Source organism: Schistocerca cancellata, chromosome 1 (assembly GCF_023864275.1).
Source record: "Schistocerca cancellata isolate TAMUIC-IGC-003103 chromosome 1, iqSchCanc2.1, whole genome shotgun sequence".
NCBI lineage: Eukaryota > Metazoa > Arthropoda > Insecta > Orthoptera > Acrididae > Schistocerca > Schistocerca cancellata.
Window position 1 is genome coordinate 513,049,015 of NC_064626.1, and position 14,635 is coordinate 513,063,649.

General features: G+C 42.9%; 1 protein-coding gene and 1 non-coding gene across 5 annotated transcripts in view; both read right to left on the reverse strand.

The window, feature by feature from the left end:
- Positions 1-14,635, reverse strand: part of LOC126178373 (syntaxin-1A) — a 378,467-nt gene that overhangs the window by 148,213 nt on the left and 215,619 nt on the right. The window lies entirely within an intron of this gene.
- On the reverse strand, positions 7,281-7,355 carry Trnas-cga (transfer RNA serine (anticodon CGA)). The gene has a single exon. It is a non-coding gene; the product is annotated as a tRNA-Ser (tRNA).

Genomic DNA, 14,635 nt, shown 5'->3' on the forward strand with positions numbered 1-14,635 from the left:
TGGTATTCAGCGTCAAATACGTACAGCACAACGATTGAACTGATGAAAATAATGGACTCACTGCATACTACAAGCATGGGTACCGAGTAGTCTGTGTACACTGGCAACTGAATTTACGATTTTCGCCGTATTATTTCAGTTTGATTTATATGGGAGTCAGCCTCTCTGCCTTATTTGCCATGCCTATTTGCGTTTTTCACGAATTAACTATCTGTTGCCAGAAGAAATATACACGAGTCCTGCTACAGTTAAAGTGAAACTGCAGCTACTTTCTTGGCTCACTGCACTGAGATGAAGCTTTATTTTCATACCTCCCGCCAGAGCGAACTGGATAGACATGAAGAAACAGTAGTTGACATTTCTGTCGCAATCGGACATGGATTCTGAATTAACAAAGCGCCAGCCTATAATGTCCTTTCGGTGGAGCTTGAATGATAAGACATGCGCCGATTCGCTGGTGCTCTTCTTGTCCAGCTCATACCGCCGGTAATGGGCGATACTTACCGAACTAAATAACGCCTGTATGAAAGGCTTTATATCATTTAAAGCTGCTATTAAACAAAATCTTTGACTAACGTCCACTAGGTTACGCATATTCAAAATTAATCGCAAGAAAGGAGTTTTATTGAGTAGTAGCTTTTAGTGATGAACAAAAAACGTTTCGTGTTACATTTCAAAGCGGTGGACAGTTAAAAATTTTCTTTAAAGTAACGTCTCCTTTAAGGTACGGGCAATTAGTACCTGATCTGTAATTAGTCTTGGGGATGACTAAAAATGATTCGCTTTAGATTTACAAGGTGTGTGGCAAGATTATAACCAAGATGACAAGCTACACAACTCCCTCATAATATCGAGTTCATCCCACGTTCTAGCGAATTTCTGAGTCCTCATGAGTACCATTAGTGTTGTGGGCTAACGCTGGCTGTTCTGCCGCCAGCTACAAAGCACCAGCAGAGATAACAAGTAGGCCAAGGCTAGCCAAATGGACAGATGGTCGCCCATATTCCAGCAGCGTAAACAGCTACTTCAGGCCACATCTCATTCCCCGTACTAAAGATATTTTACTCAGTCGTTTGGTAGCGTTATGTCAACTTACTGAACGGCCAATGCAGGAAGTAGTAGTAGTAGTAGTAGTAGTAGTAGTAGTAGCTTTATTCATACATAGATCTCTTTTTACAAGGATATAGGACAAGTATTTACAAGTTTAGACCAATTTAAAATAAGTTAATTCGTGCACACATACATTTACAGACTTCTAGCTGGACACAATCACTAGATTTACTCCTGGTATACATTTTTTTTTTTTACAAATAACTTATTAAATAATGTAATGCCACTCTCTTCACTCATATCTCACTATCAGTCACCACACACACACACACACACACACACACACACACACACACACACACACACACACAGGTGGTCTCTAGGTCATTGTGTGTAGAACGACTTTCCATTTGCTATTCTGAAAAACTGAGTCAGCATCCCTCTATAATGAGGGAGATGTTGAGCTCAGGAAAAGGTGTTAGTATTGTGCTATCCACAGATTGTGGGTAAGTATTTCTAGAAAGGAAAACAGAAGGAAAAACACATAATGTGAAGGTGTTATGTGGAATGTTGGATGTTTTATAATCATTATTATTATTAATTTCTAAAATATTTTCTTATCAAACTCCTACTCTGTTTTATCTACGTAACCCTTCAATGTATAAAATGTATTGCGTAACAGGTACTTTTAGCTGCTGCCTTTTTAAACAAGTGTATTTTTGCAATTTCTTCAATCTCTTTTGGTAATTTATTGTACAGTTTTATTGTACAGTTTTATTCCTTGGTATAAAATGCTGTTTTGAGTCATGTTTATCTTTTCTTGGTAAATGTAAGTTGAGTCTAGCTCTTGTTGCATGCTCATGGACAGAGCTGTTTGTGCAGTAATTACCAATATTATTTTTGATGTATACAACTGACTGGTAAATGTCTTCACATAGAGCAGTTAAAATTCCCAGTGTTTTGAACATATCTTTAGAATGAGCTCGACTAGTATTTTTGGTTATTATTCTTATGGATCTTTTCTGGAGTTTGAAGACTGTATTCATATTTTGTGCGTTTGTTCCCTGAAAAGGAATGCTACAGCTAAGAACTGAGTGTACATAAGAGTAATACGCAACTAAAATACACTGCATGTTACACACTGATGATATGATTCTAAGGGCATAACATGCTGATGACATTCTTTTTGCCACTTCATCTGAGAATCGATATTCATTCCTATAAATTTTCCATGTGTTACACAATCTATAAAGGTGCCATCTACATTTAATTTAACAATGTCATTTTTCCTCTTCAAACTGAAATCCATGGCATTAGTTTTCTTTATGTTCAATGTTACTTTACTGCTTATTGACCAATCATAAAATTTTTTGATAGTTTCATTTGCTTTCTCTGCAAGGAGTTCTCTTGTTTTCTCAGTGACTATAATATTGCTGTTATCAGCGAAGAGGATTTTTTCACCATGAGTAACACTACTGGGAAAGTCATTGATGTATATCAGGAACAGTATCGGTCCTAATAAGCTACCTTGCAGAACCCCTATATTAATGTATTTTGGTTCTGATAAGTGTTTTACTAAATATTTAGATCTATTTGAAGTATGTGCTACCTCTAAGCTTTGTACCCTATCTGCTAGGTATGATCGAAACTAGTCATTAGCTACCCCTCTTATTCCTAATGCTTCTAATTTATTTAATAAAATCTTGTGGTAGACTGTATCAGAGGCCTTAGAAAGATCCAAAAATATACCTGTGACACACTCATCTTTATCATGAGCATCAAGTACAACTTTTGTGAATTCTACTATGGATGACTCCATATTTTTACGACTTCGGAAACCGAACTGTGATTCGCTTAAAAGATTGTATTTATTCAAGTAATTCATTAATCTGTCTTTCATATTTGCTTCTATTATTTTTGCGAATGATGACAGCAGGAAAATGGGCCGGTAATATTCTATGTCTTCTGCGTTACCTTTCTTGAGAAAAGGTACAACTCTCGCCTGTTTTAACTGCTTTGGAAATGTCCCTAATGTGAAGGATTCATTTATTATATTTGTTAAGGGGTCTTGTATAATCCCTATGCATTGTTTCAGTACACACATTTGTAATTCATCTAAGCCTACTGACTCTATGTTTTAGTTTTTGAACAGTTTTATTGACTTCATCCTCTGTAGTTGGAAGTAACATCATTGTATTTACTGCAACATAATTTACAGGTGATATATTTGTTTAGGGGAATTTTTGCTGTAACTTCTCTGCAATACTCGTTTACGTAGCTTCCTAAGTATTGTGGATCATTTATTACCTTATACCCCTCTCCTAGAAGATGTTATTCTGCATTTGTTTGCCTCTCCCCATTTTCTTTTTATAATCTCCCAGACTGCTTTGCTTTTATTCTCTACATCATATCATTTTGCCATTAAATAACTATTTGCAGCAATCAGCACCCTCCTATAGATCTTTCTGTATCTACGATAGAAATTTAAGAATTCTGATCATCGCGAATCTTTTTCATGGAACTGAGGTGTTTAAGTGCTTGGGAGGACTTCTTAATACCTACTGTTATCCATCTGTTTTTTGTGATATGTTGATACAGACATGCAAACTTTTGGAAATGCCTTTTCAAAGTTCAATTTAACCAATGTGGAGAATTTAGAGAATTTCATATTCGCATTGGTTTCCTTATACACTTCATCCCAGCTTTGTTTTGCTAGTTCTTTTGAAAAAAAAAATTATTTTGATTTCTGATGTCGTTTGTAGGTTTGTAGTTTAGGGCATGATTCGATGCCTGATTTTACTGTTGTAATTTGACAGAGATGGTCTGATAGTCCGAGATCTTTCACAGCTACATCACATTTTTCCCTGTCCATATTTGTGGCCACATGGTCAACTACTGATGCAGTCACTGCAGTAAACCTTGTTGCACTATTGACCAATAGGGACTTGCCAAAACTTTGAATGATATTTATGAAGGTGCTGCTGGATTAATTTATATTAGTGCTGATGTCCACACACAGAATTATTTTGACCTTGGTACTTGAGACTTAAACTGAAACTTCCGTTAATTTATTGAAAAGTGTCCACACTACCACTGGGAGATCTATACATATACAAAATTATTAATTTCTTGGTATTATCAAGCCCTGTTAATTCAATAGCTGATATTTCAAAGTGTTTGTCTCCACTTACTGTACTGATATCATGTCTTGATTTGAAGCAGTAAGAGTTTGCCCTTCATATAACGCTAATACTACATGTTCGATCTCTGTGTGTCTACACCAGTGAACAGTAACACAAGCTACAGTGCAGTTCAAAGATTGGAGCTCAACTTCTAAGAGTTTTATTTTATTTTTTACTGATTGCATGTTTTGATGGGGGATTGTTAAGTATGTGAAATGCCTCGTGTTACTCTTTCCAATGTTCTATTTTTCTTTGTGACACATGGTATGTCTCATACACTCCTGGAAATGGAAAAAAGAACACATTGACACCGGTGTGTCAGACCCACCATACTTGCTCCGGACACTGCGAGAGGGCTGTACAAGCAATGATCACACGCACGGCACAGCGGACACACCAGGAACCGCGGTGTTGGCCGTCGAATGGCGCTAGCTGCGCAGCATTTGTGCACCGCCGCCGTCAGTGTCAGCCAGTTTGCCGTGGCATACGGAGCTCCATCGCAGTCTTTAACACTGGTAGCATGCCGCGACAGCGTCGACGTGAACCGTATGTGCAATTGACGGACTTCGAGCGAGGGCGTATAGTGGGCATGCGGGAGGCCGGGTGGACGTACCGCCGAATTGCTCAACACGTGGGGCGTGAGGTCTCCACAGTACATCGATGTTGTCGCCAGTGGTCGGCGGAAGGTGCACGTGCCCGTCGACCTGGGACCGGACCGCAGCGACGCACGGATGCACGCCAAGACCGTAGGATCCTACGCAGTGCCGTAGGGGACCGCACCGCCACTTCCCAGCAAATTAGGGACACTTTTGCTCCTGGGGTATCGGCGAGGACCATTCGCAACCGTCTCCATGAAGCTGGGCTACGGTCCCGCACACCGTTAGGCCGTCTTCCGCTCACGCCCCAACATCGTGCAGCCCGCCTCCAGTGGTGTCGCGACAGGCGTGAATGGAGGGACGAATGGAGACGTGTCGTCTTCAGCGATGAGAGTCGCTTCTGCCTTGGTGCCAATGATGGTCGTATGCGTGTTTGGCGCCGTGCAGGTGAGCGCCACAATCAGGACTGCATACGACCGAGGCACACGGGGGGAACACCCGGCATCATGGTGTGGGGAGCGATCTCCTATACTGGCCGTACACCACTGGTGATCGTCGAGGGGGGACTGAATAGTGCACGGTACATCCAAACTGTCATCGAACCCATCGTTCTACCATTCCTAGACCGGCAAGGGAATTTGCTGTTCCAACAGGACAATGCACGTCCGCATGTATCCCGTGCCACCCAACGTGCTCTAGAAGGTGTAAGTCAACTACCCTGGCCAGCAAGATCTCCGGGGATCTGTCCTCCATTGAGCATGTTTGGGACTGGATGAAGCGTCTCACGCGGTCTGCACGTCCAGCACGAACGCTGGTCCAACTGAGGCGCCAGGTGGAAATGGCATGGCAAGCCGTTCCACAGGACTACATCCAGCATCTCTACGATCGTCTCCATGGGAGAATAGCAGCCTGCATTGCTGCGAAAGGTGGATATACACTGTACTAGTGCCGACATTGTGCATGCTCTGTTGCCTGTGTCTATGTGCCTGTGGTTCTGTCAGTGTGATCATGTGATGTATCTGACCCCAGGAATGTGTCAATAAAGTTTCCCCTTACTGGGACAATGAATTCACGGTGTTCTTATTTCAATTTCCAGGAGTGTATTTGAAGTGTTGAAATCTGTCTCGTGAGTGATTGTTTCAGTGTTTTTTAAACTGCTGGAGAGGCTCTTTAGGCAGGGAAACCTGTTGTCTGGATTTATCCTAAAAAGGAATTACTTTTCCTACCCATGACAACAGGTATTTGACCATATGCGGCCTGAGATCCATCCCCTATACTTTCATGAATCAGCTGTACCGATCTATCATTCCCAGTTCTGTTTAGGTGTAGGCCATGCCTGGTGAAAACCTATCTGTTGATAGTCTCGACGGGCATCAGAGAAACATGGGGAAAGTTGCTGTCCTCAGAGCCATCCCTAACCCCGCAGTGATTCGCCTCACAGGTCCATGAAGGTGTGGTCGATCATGACGACGGAACGGCTCAACAAAGTTTATGTTGGTGCCATGAGTCAGGGAAGCTACCTTGTCCAGGTCAGCACCTATGTAATTGCCCCATTCCTGTCCAAACTGTTTCCCACCCCACATACTATCACTACATGGTCCTCTTTTGTAAAGTCCTTACATAAAGACCCGTAAGTCCTCTATAACATGACTTAGCCCTGCATTTGGCTTGAAGATACTGGTGGCCTGGTACGCTGCCCCTAAACTTTCCTCTGAGAGCCTACACCTCGCCCCTGGCTACTACCTAGCAGCAGCACTTTCTTCTTCCTAACACTTCGTACATTCCTAGGCTTCTTGACCTCGGTTGAAGTGTGCTGCACAGTTCTACCTGAGGCTCTTCTCCACTTAACTGTGGCAGTGGTAGATATTTGTTTTTGGTGTTGTTGATAAAACTGTCAGATCGCGTTCTCTTTCTTACTATCATCCTACCAGCTACCAGTTCCCAACCACCGCCTCCCCCTATCTCCCTTGATCCTTATGAGTTCCTTCCTTGCTTCCTCCAACTGTGTAGGAAGGGCACAGATTTTTCTTTCCTGTTCCCCAGTCAAAATGTTCCTACTGCATACTCCGTAGTTCCAGGAGGGAGCCTCTTCAGTTCTCTCGTCATTCTCCCCACTGCATCCCCACTCCAGTGAAAATATCTCCTACAAGATTGGCAACAAATCCCTCTACCCACTACCCTATAACAGCTCCCACATTTCTCACTAATGGTCAGTTTCGAAAGAATAATTAAATTTAAAGAATGTTTTAAATTTGTCAAGGACGCGAGATTGGCTGTGTGTAATGAAAAAAAGACACAAAGGTCTTATGTGCGGTGGTGGTTGATTTTGTATTGATTTAGAGATACAACGGCCGAAGAATGAATTTGTAATTACTTTGCTTTTACAGAATTTATGTTATCAAGCGTGTTGGGTCAGGTTTTTAAACGAAACTTCCTGGCAGATTAAAACCGTGTGCCGGACCGAGACTCGAACTCGGGACCTTTGCCTTTCGTGGGCAAGTGCTCTACCAACTGAGCTATCCAAGCACGACTCACGCCCCGTCCTCACAGCTTTACTTCTGCCAGTACCTCGTCTCCTACCTTCCAAACTTTACAGAAGCTCTCCTGCGAACCTTGCAGAACTAGCACTCCTGAAAGAAAGGATATTGCGGGGACATGGCTTAACCACAGCCTGGGGGATGTTTCCAGAATGAGATTTTCACTCCGCAGCGGAGTTCGAGTCTCGGTCCGGCACACAGTTTTAATCTGCAGCCGAGTGTGCGCTGATATGAAACTTCCAGGCAGAGTGAAAAATCTCATTCAAGTTTTTAAAAGTTTATAACTCGGAAAATTTAGGCCTGAAGCGCGTCTATCTAACTAGTAAACAATACGAAATGTGTTAGTTAAATACGATTTAGAAACGTTTAATTACACTTTTATTTCGACAATAGACACTGATGAAACCAGTAACAGTACTTTAAACGAATTTTGCACTATCAAGAAAACTTTAATAGAATTTTGTAGGTTTATGCCACGCAACATTTCGGGTTATGTCGCGATTATCGGGACTTCAGGTAACACGAAGTTTTTTTTTGAAGAAGAACAAGCTCTGCTGGGAAGCTAATATCCAGTTGTGTGACAAAAAACGGACACTACAGCAAGTATACAAAACAATGTAAATTTAAATCTTACACTATTTTCTCTTAAATAAGTTCTTTTAGCGGACGAAGAAAATACCTGTGATCACACTCTGTGACCATCTTGCGACTTCAGAAAACACGTTAAACAATCTATGATTATTGTGGTACAATTGGAAGTGACACACATACAGGACACTATCTGTAAGCATAGTCACCAGGTTTTTATATCAAACAGTCGCAACGTTCTACCAATCGTTCAATCTCTGTACGGTAGAAATCCGCTCCTTTGTCCCGTAGCCATTCAAAAATGTGTGAACCACCTCATTATTGAGAAATCTCTTTCCCCCCTTAAATTTTCTTTCAGCTTCCCAGAAAGATGTCCAACGGCCTTGCTGCAATGATAACACCGGTCCCCTTCAGATCACCGAAGTTAAGCGCTGTCGGGCTGGGCTAGGCACTTGGGTGGGTAACCATCCGGTCTGCCGAGCGCGCGCTGTTGGAAAGCGGGGTGCACACAGCTCTTGTGAGGTAACCGAGGAGCTGCTTGATTGAGAAGTAGCGGTGTCGGTATCTTAAACTGACATACGGCCGGGAGAGCGGTGTTCCCCTCCAAATCCGCATCCAGTGACGCCTGTGGGCTGAGGATGACACGGCGGTCGGTTGGTACCGTTGGGCCTTCCAAGGCGTGTTCGGACGGAGTATCCCAGAAATATGGAAATCGAGTGGTGCCAGATCTGGACTTCCCGATCAGCATCACCCACGCCTGTGCGGCCTTGGTCAAATTGTTGGCCCCATTTCACTATGGATGGACGCGACATTGTATTCGGTGCGTATACCACCAGAATTTCTCGACGATTTTACTGTCCCGCATACTTTAATTTTCTAGTACGTCTCCAGCTGCCACGCCATTTTAATCTCACATTGTTATGCGCCTTCTATCCGTAACGTAGCAGAAGCGCAGAGACATCACGGAACATGTTCTCTCCTTTGATAATGTGCCACTTGTTGCTCAATGGCCTTGGCGTGGGCGTGGACGACATTTGTAACTTACTTTCTGGAGTACCTGCTTATTAACGAATAACACAGCGTTAGTACAGCACTAATATAAACTATGTACGTTATCGTTTAGTCGCAGCGGTTGTGAAACTTTAAGTCAGTTATTATCTACCTATGTCTTCTCGCAACCCTAACTTCGTATGGCAGCTAACAGCATTATCGACCAACTCCACACAAAACTCCTACAATTTTGACCGTTAGTTTCGGTCGGAGATATTTTCATTCAGCGTTCTTACGTAACTTCTTATTAAACTTCATTTCTTAATGTTCTGTAACAAGTTAACACATACGCTTCAACGATACGCGTTTGCCGATAGCGTGGCGAAGACGAGAAAAGTGACATCACCCTGTACCGTGCTTTAAGAAACATGATAGTGTATTGATACAGGACAGAAATCCCTGTAACGTCGACGTAATTGAATTTTCCGGAAACAGTTACCACACAATTGTCTTACTGACAATGAAGGCGATCAAGTGTATCGTTGTAACTGGTTCTGTTATTGCCAAAGTAAGGAGTGACGCAATAAATCAGTTAAAATTTCGACTGCATCGCGTTCCATGCCTGAGGTATACAACAGCTCCTATGTTGAATGCGATAATCCGTTACCACAGTGTTTTATCGATACGTGTCTTCACATTTCGACAGCTTTCATTGGCAATATGTGACCTCTACAGAGAGGGGGGGGGGGGGGAGGGGGTTAGAGATGTGTTTTGCGGGAAAATAGCAGTGGTGCGCCCCGAAGGACAACGGTAAGTTCTAGAATTACTGGAAATGCTGTACTCGACGAGTTTATCTGCACATTCTTACGGATTTCTTCGCAAGGTGTGTGATAAAAAAATCAGTTTATAATCCCTTTCGAACACAAGTTGCTCTTCCCATTCCCAGAACGACGCAGCATATTGCCACAGTTATCGGCTTGTACAGATGCACAGGAATGTACAAATCGACCAAATGAATGCCGAGAAGGTTTACGATCTCGTTGATATTTTGCAATGTCGACCACAGAAACATATAATCACAACTTCTGGAGTCATTACGTCTAGTCTCGATTATGGCACTAATTAACTGTATGTCACTTATGCATTAAATCGACGCTTAAAGCTATGGCGATTTTGTTCGTTTTCACCACCACCACGAGTTAGTGCACTATTTACTGTTTTTCATCTGCCAATGCTCATTTCGACTGTTACCTTAAAGATTTGTGCTATTCGTGATCGAAAGGACAAGAAGTGTGAAGTGAGGAAATTCGTACGCTTGTGTTCGAAACATCTACAAATAGAGTATCAAATATAATCCAAGCAATTCGAAACATGTGTGACGTTTATGGCGAAAATACAGCAAGGTAAGAAAATTTCTGACTCGTGCAAGAGAAGACGATAAGCGACTTTCTGGAGGATGATCTCTCTCTTACGACGAAGAACACTTATACATGATGATACAGGTACACGTTAGTCAATCTGATAACTACGAGATTTAAGGCAATGTGATGAGTCAAGCGTCTGCGTTTAACGGACCATGTTAAAAAAAATCCCTAGAAAGAGGTGTCGCACACTTAATGAAAAAAGAAAGCAATATCGCGATGACCAATTGCGCAAAAATTCCTAATGGTAACTAAAAATGCACAGTAGTGAAAAATTTAAGAAGAATGCCAGTAAATGCAACAAACCGTACGACAGTTTGTTTACGTATGTAACATTTTACACTTGTGATGGAATACAAAATGTCTCTCACATTACGAATCACAGCCTACGAAAGCAAAGCCTGTAGATCGCAGGGTCCGCTTCCCGTTCCGAGTCGGGTTGGACATTTTCTTCGCTCCGTGGAATGGGTGTTCGTTTTTTCAATCATTTCATCTCATCTTCATCGCTCAAATCACCGAACTGGCGTCAAATCGAAAGACTTACTACGCCAGGCGGATGAACAACCGGTTCAGTAATCCCATACAACCCTCTCCAACATTTTGTTTAGATGCCTATATTATCAGAACCACGTACGAGGGGCCTTCAGTAAGATGTGCAAGGCTTTTTTTCTAAAACCAGGTCGGTTTATTCTGGACTAATGCACTATTCTTGACTTTTTGGCTAAAAAACACTATTATTTCAACGTAATCTCTTGTTGCTGCAGCAACAACCTCCTCGTATCTGATACAGTATCGCGAGAAATATCAAGAGCATCGGCAGTATGGAATGATTTGGGAAAATAATAACTCTTCACTACTGGTTTAATGGGAACTGGAAGCTAGACATTATACAGAAAATAAGTGCAGTAGTGGAAAGAAAGTACCGTGAGCAGTCTATAACCAATATATCAAATTTCCACAACATTACTTAAATAGCAGATATTGGGATGTTGGTTCACGAAAACGTTGAATAATTTTATTTCCATTATTCGTTTTCTCGTATCTTGGGAATTAGATTACGATAACAGGCAAAAATTGCCGAAATTTTAGATTCCTGTGATGAACATACATAATTAAGTTAATGTGGAACCCTCGGCGCGCGAGTCCGACTCGCACGTATCGAGATTATTCTGTATGTTACGTAGTTTTCTCGCAGTCGTCTACTCAAAACTTGTAGGTACTTGTGAATGATAGTGCATACAACGTCAAGTACTGGTATCGCAGCTGCTACTGGAAGGCAAGGTAGCCCTCGGTGCGTTGCGATACACGAACGTACGGTCAGAGCAGTGGAAGTGGGCTCCGCTACCTAACAGCGTTACAATGCTCTGCGTGTGAAGCGCGAGACAGCGGTGCACGCGCCAGCGAATGTCCCTGCTCGTTATCGCCGCTCGCCGCCGGCGCGCCAGGAAGTGGCTCCATCTGGCCGGCGGCTATCTGGGCGCCGTTCTCGCTTTCACAGCTGCGATAAGCGGCCGCGGCAGACGCCCAAGCGCGGCCGGCCGCCTCGTAAACGCAGTCGCCTGCCATCAGATTAGCGCAGTTATCGCTGCTCCGCGCGAAACATGCCTTCGTGTCGTCTTGCGTGCTTGCCGTCGCTTCTGGACTCCGAAGACCGTCGTGTCCAGATTGTGATTCAGTCGTACCCCAATCGCGAGAGATCAATGTTAAGTTCTACATCTCTGCGGTAGCGACGAAAACGAGACCACCTCAGCACCCAATGATTAACACTATTATTTTACCCCGACGCGTTTCGATAACCATTATCTGCAGATTAACCACAAAAAACTAACCATTACAGAAAATTTGACAGCTCAAAACAATTTCTAAACTCTCTAACGCTAGAGCTGTACAGGGTTTAACAAACAGATACGGTCAGACTGTCAGTAAACATTCCTCGCACGCAGAGGAAGAAAATGTTATATGGACGTGGTTTCGGATATACCGGGTGATCAAAAAGTCAGTATACATTTGAAAACTTAATAAAACACGGAATAATGTAGATAGAGAGGTAAAAATTGACACACACGCTTGGAATGACATGGGGTTTTATTAGAACTACCCCAAATTGCTAGACGCGTGAAAGATATCTTGCGCGCGGCGTCTGGTGATGATCGTGTGCTCAGCCGCCACTTTCGTCATGCTTGGCCTCCCAGATCCCCAGACCTCAGTCCGTACGATTATTGGCTTTCTTGTTACCTGACGTCGCAAGTGTATAGAGATCGACCGACATCTCTGGGGATGCTGAAAGACAACATCCGACGCCAATGCCTCACCGTAACTCCGGACATGCTTTACAGTGCTGTTCACAACATTATTCCTCGATTACAGCTATTGTTGAGGAATGATGGTGGACATATTGAGCATTTCCTGTAAAGATCATCATCTTTGCTTTGTCTTACTTCGTTATGCTAATTATTGCTATTCTGATTAGAAGAAGCGCCATCTGTCGGACATTTTTTGAACTTTTGTATTTTTTTGGTTCTAATAAAACCCCATGTCATTCCAAGCATGTGTGTCAATTTGTACCTATCTATCTGCATTATTCCGTGATTTATTCAGTTTTCAAATTTATACTGACTTTTTGATCACCCGGTACTATGTTTCTGCACATGGTACAGACACAGCAAATTCTCGCACAGCTCTCTCCACACAGTCATATTGTCAACATTACTTGTTGCCGATAACTATGAGACTAGCGTTGTCAACTGCACGAAGACTTTCCTCTTCCAGCTGTAGCCCAGTCCTTCCAGTCCTCGGCCAGTCGCGACTTGTCGGCTGAAACGTCCAGAGCTCAGTAAGACGACATTCAGCTGCTTCAAACGTCCTCCTGTCGGGGCACTGTCGTTCTCGAAATCTCTCCAGATACAAACGTTGTGCGCGACAGTTGTTACCATCTGCTAACCCTCACAGGAAATGGGCGACTGACAACTCCGCATTGAAGTACACTTCCACTGCACTGTACAGGAAACCAAGACCGTGATGGAACACTAAGCTGTTGATGCTATGTGCTTGATGCTAGTAGGGTAATGAAGTTAGTCGCGTATCAGCACAAGCAAGGAAATCAGTCACATGTCACTATCTTCGTTCTGTTAGAGAAACAACCACCAATGGCGCTTAACTTAGGAAATACAACTTGCTGTACACTCTAACCGAACGTAACTAACAGCGTATTTCGAACACTTCATGTAAGAAAAAGATTCATAATGCTCATCAGTTCTGTTTCGGTGTGTGCCCATGATTAATGTGATTATGAAGAGAAGTAGAAAATGATCTCTAAACGGGAAATGAAGCGTTTGTGGATCTATATCGATGTAACACTTTTTTGCTCTATGTGGGAGGTATTTTTCCTAAAAGTGTGGCCATAAGTTATTGTTACATCCTACTGCGACAAAGTGCCAATCCGCAGAAAGAGAACAGAACTTCTCTAACCCCAGAACGAGCTTCGTGGGCATTCGAATGCAGTTCCGCATTGTCGTTCAGTGAACAAAATATCGGCTTACCGATTATCTGATCAGATTTGTAATTGATTCAGGATTTCCTAGCAGACATCATTCTGAACTGTCTTAACGGAACGAAATCGGCAGATGCAAAGCAGATTTATGGAGTAGTACAAGACTAGGGCAGTTAGGGTTTACAATATACTAGTGCTACTCGGAAAATTAGGAACGATCGGTCGCGAAATGGAAACCACAGTGAAAATTCGATGAAACTCTGCACTGATGTGTTGGGCAGTGTCTCTAGTATGCCCTGCAAATAGTGTCACGTCGCTCGTCTCAGTTCTGGGTGGAGAGTAAGCGCGTAAAGATGCCTACAAAATTTTGTCTCCCCCTAAGTATGGGTGTCTGCCGAGAGATTTCGCCCGATTTCATGCAACCCCACATAACTGTGATGCAGTTCCTTCTTCACGACAGTTCTCGGCGGAACACTGCAGGCACAATAAGGATGCTTCTGCAGCGTTTCGATGGGAAATGTTTGGACACCTATCCGGACTTAACTCCCTCTTATTTTCCTTCTTCTCAAATGAACCGCTGGCTGTGAGGACAACATTTTGACACAGACAACTTGCTCCAGTACAGCATAGAAAATTGTCGGGAAGTACAGGAGGCTGCCTTCTATGAGGAAGGTATTGGGAAGTCGGTACAAAGCTACGACAGATGTCCAAGTCGGAGCGGCAACTATGCAGAGAAATAGCTAGAAGGCGTCGCTAACTGTTGCGGATAAAACATTTATTT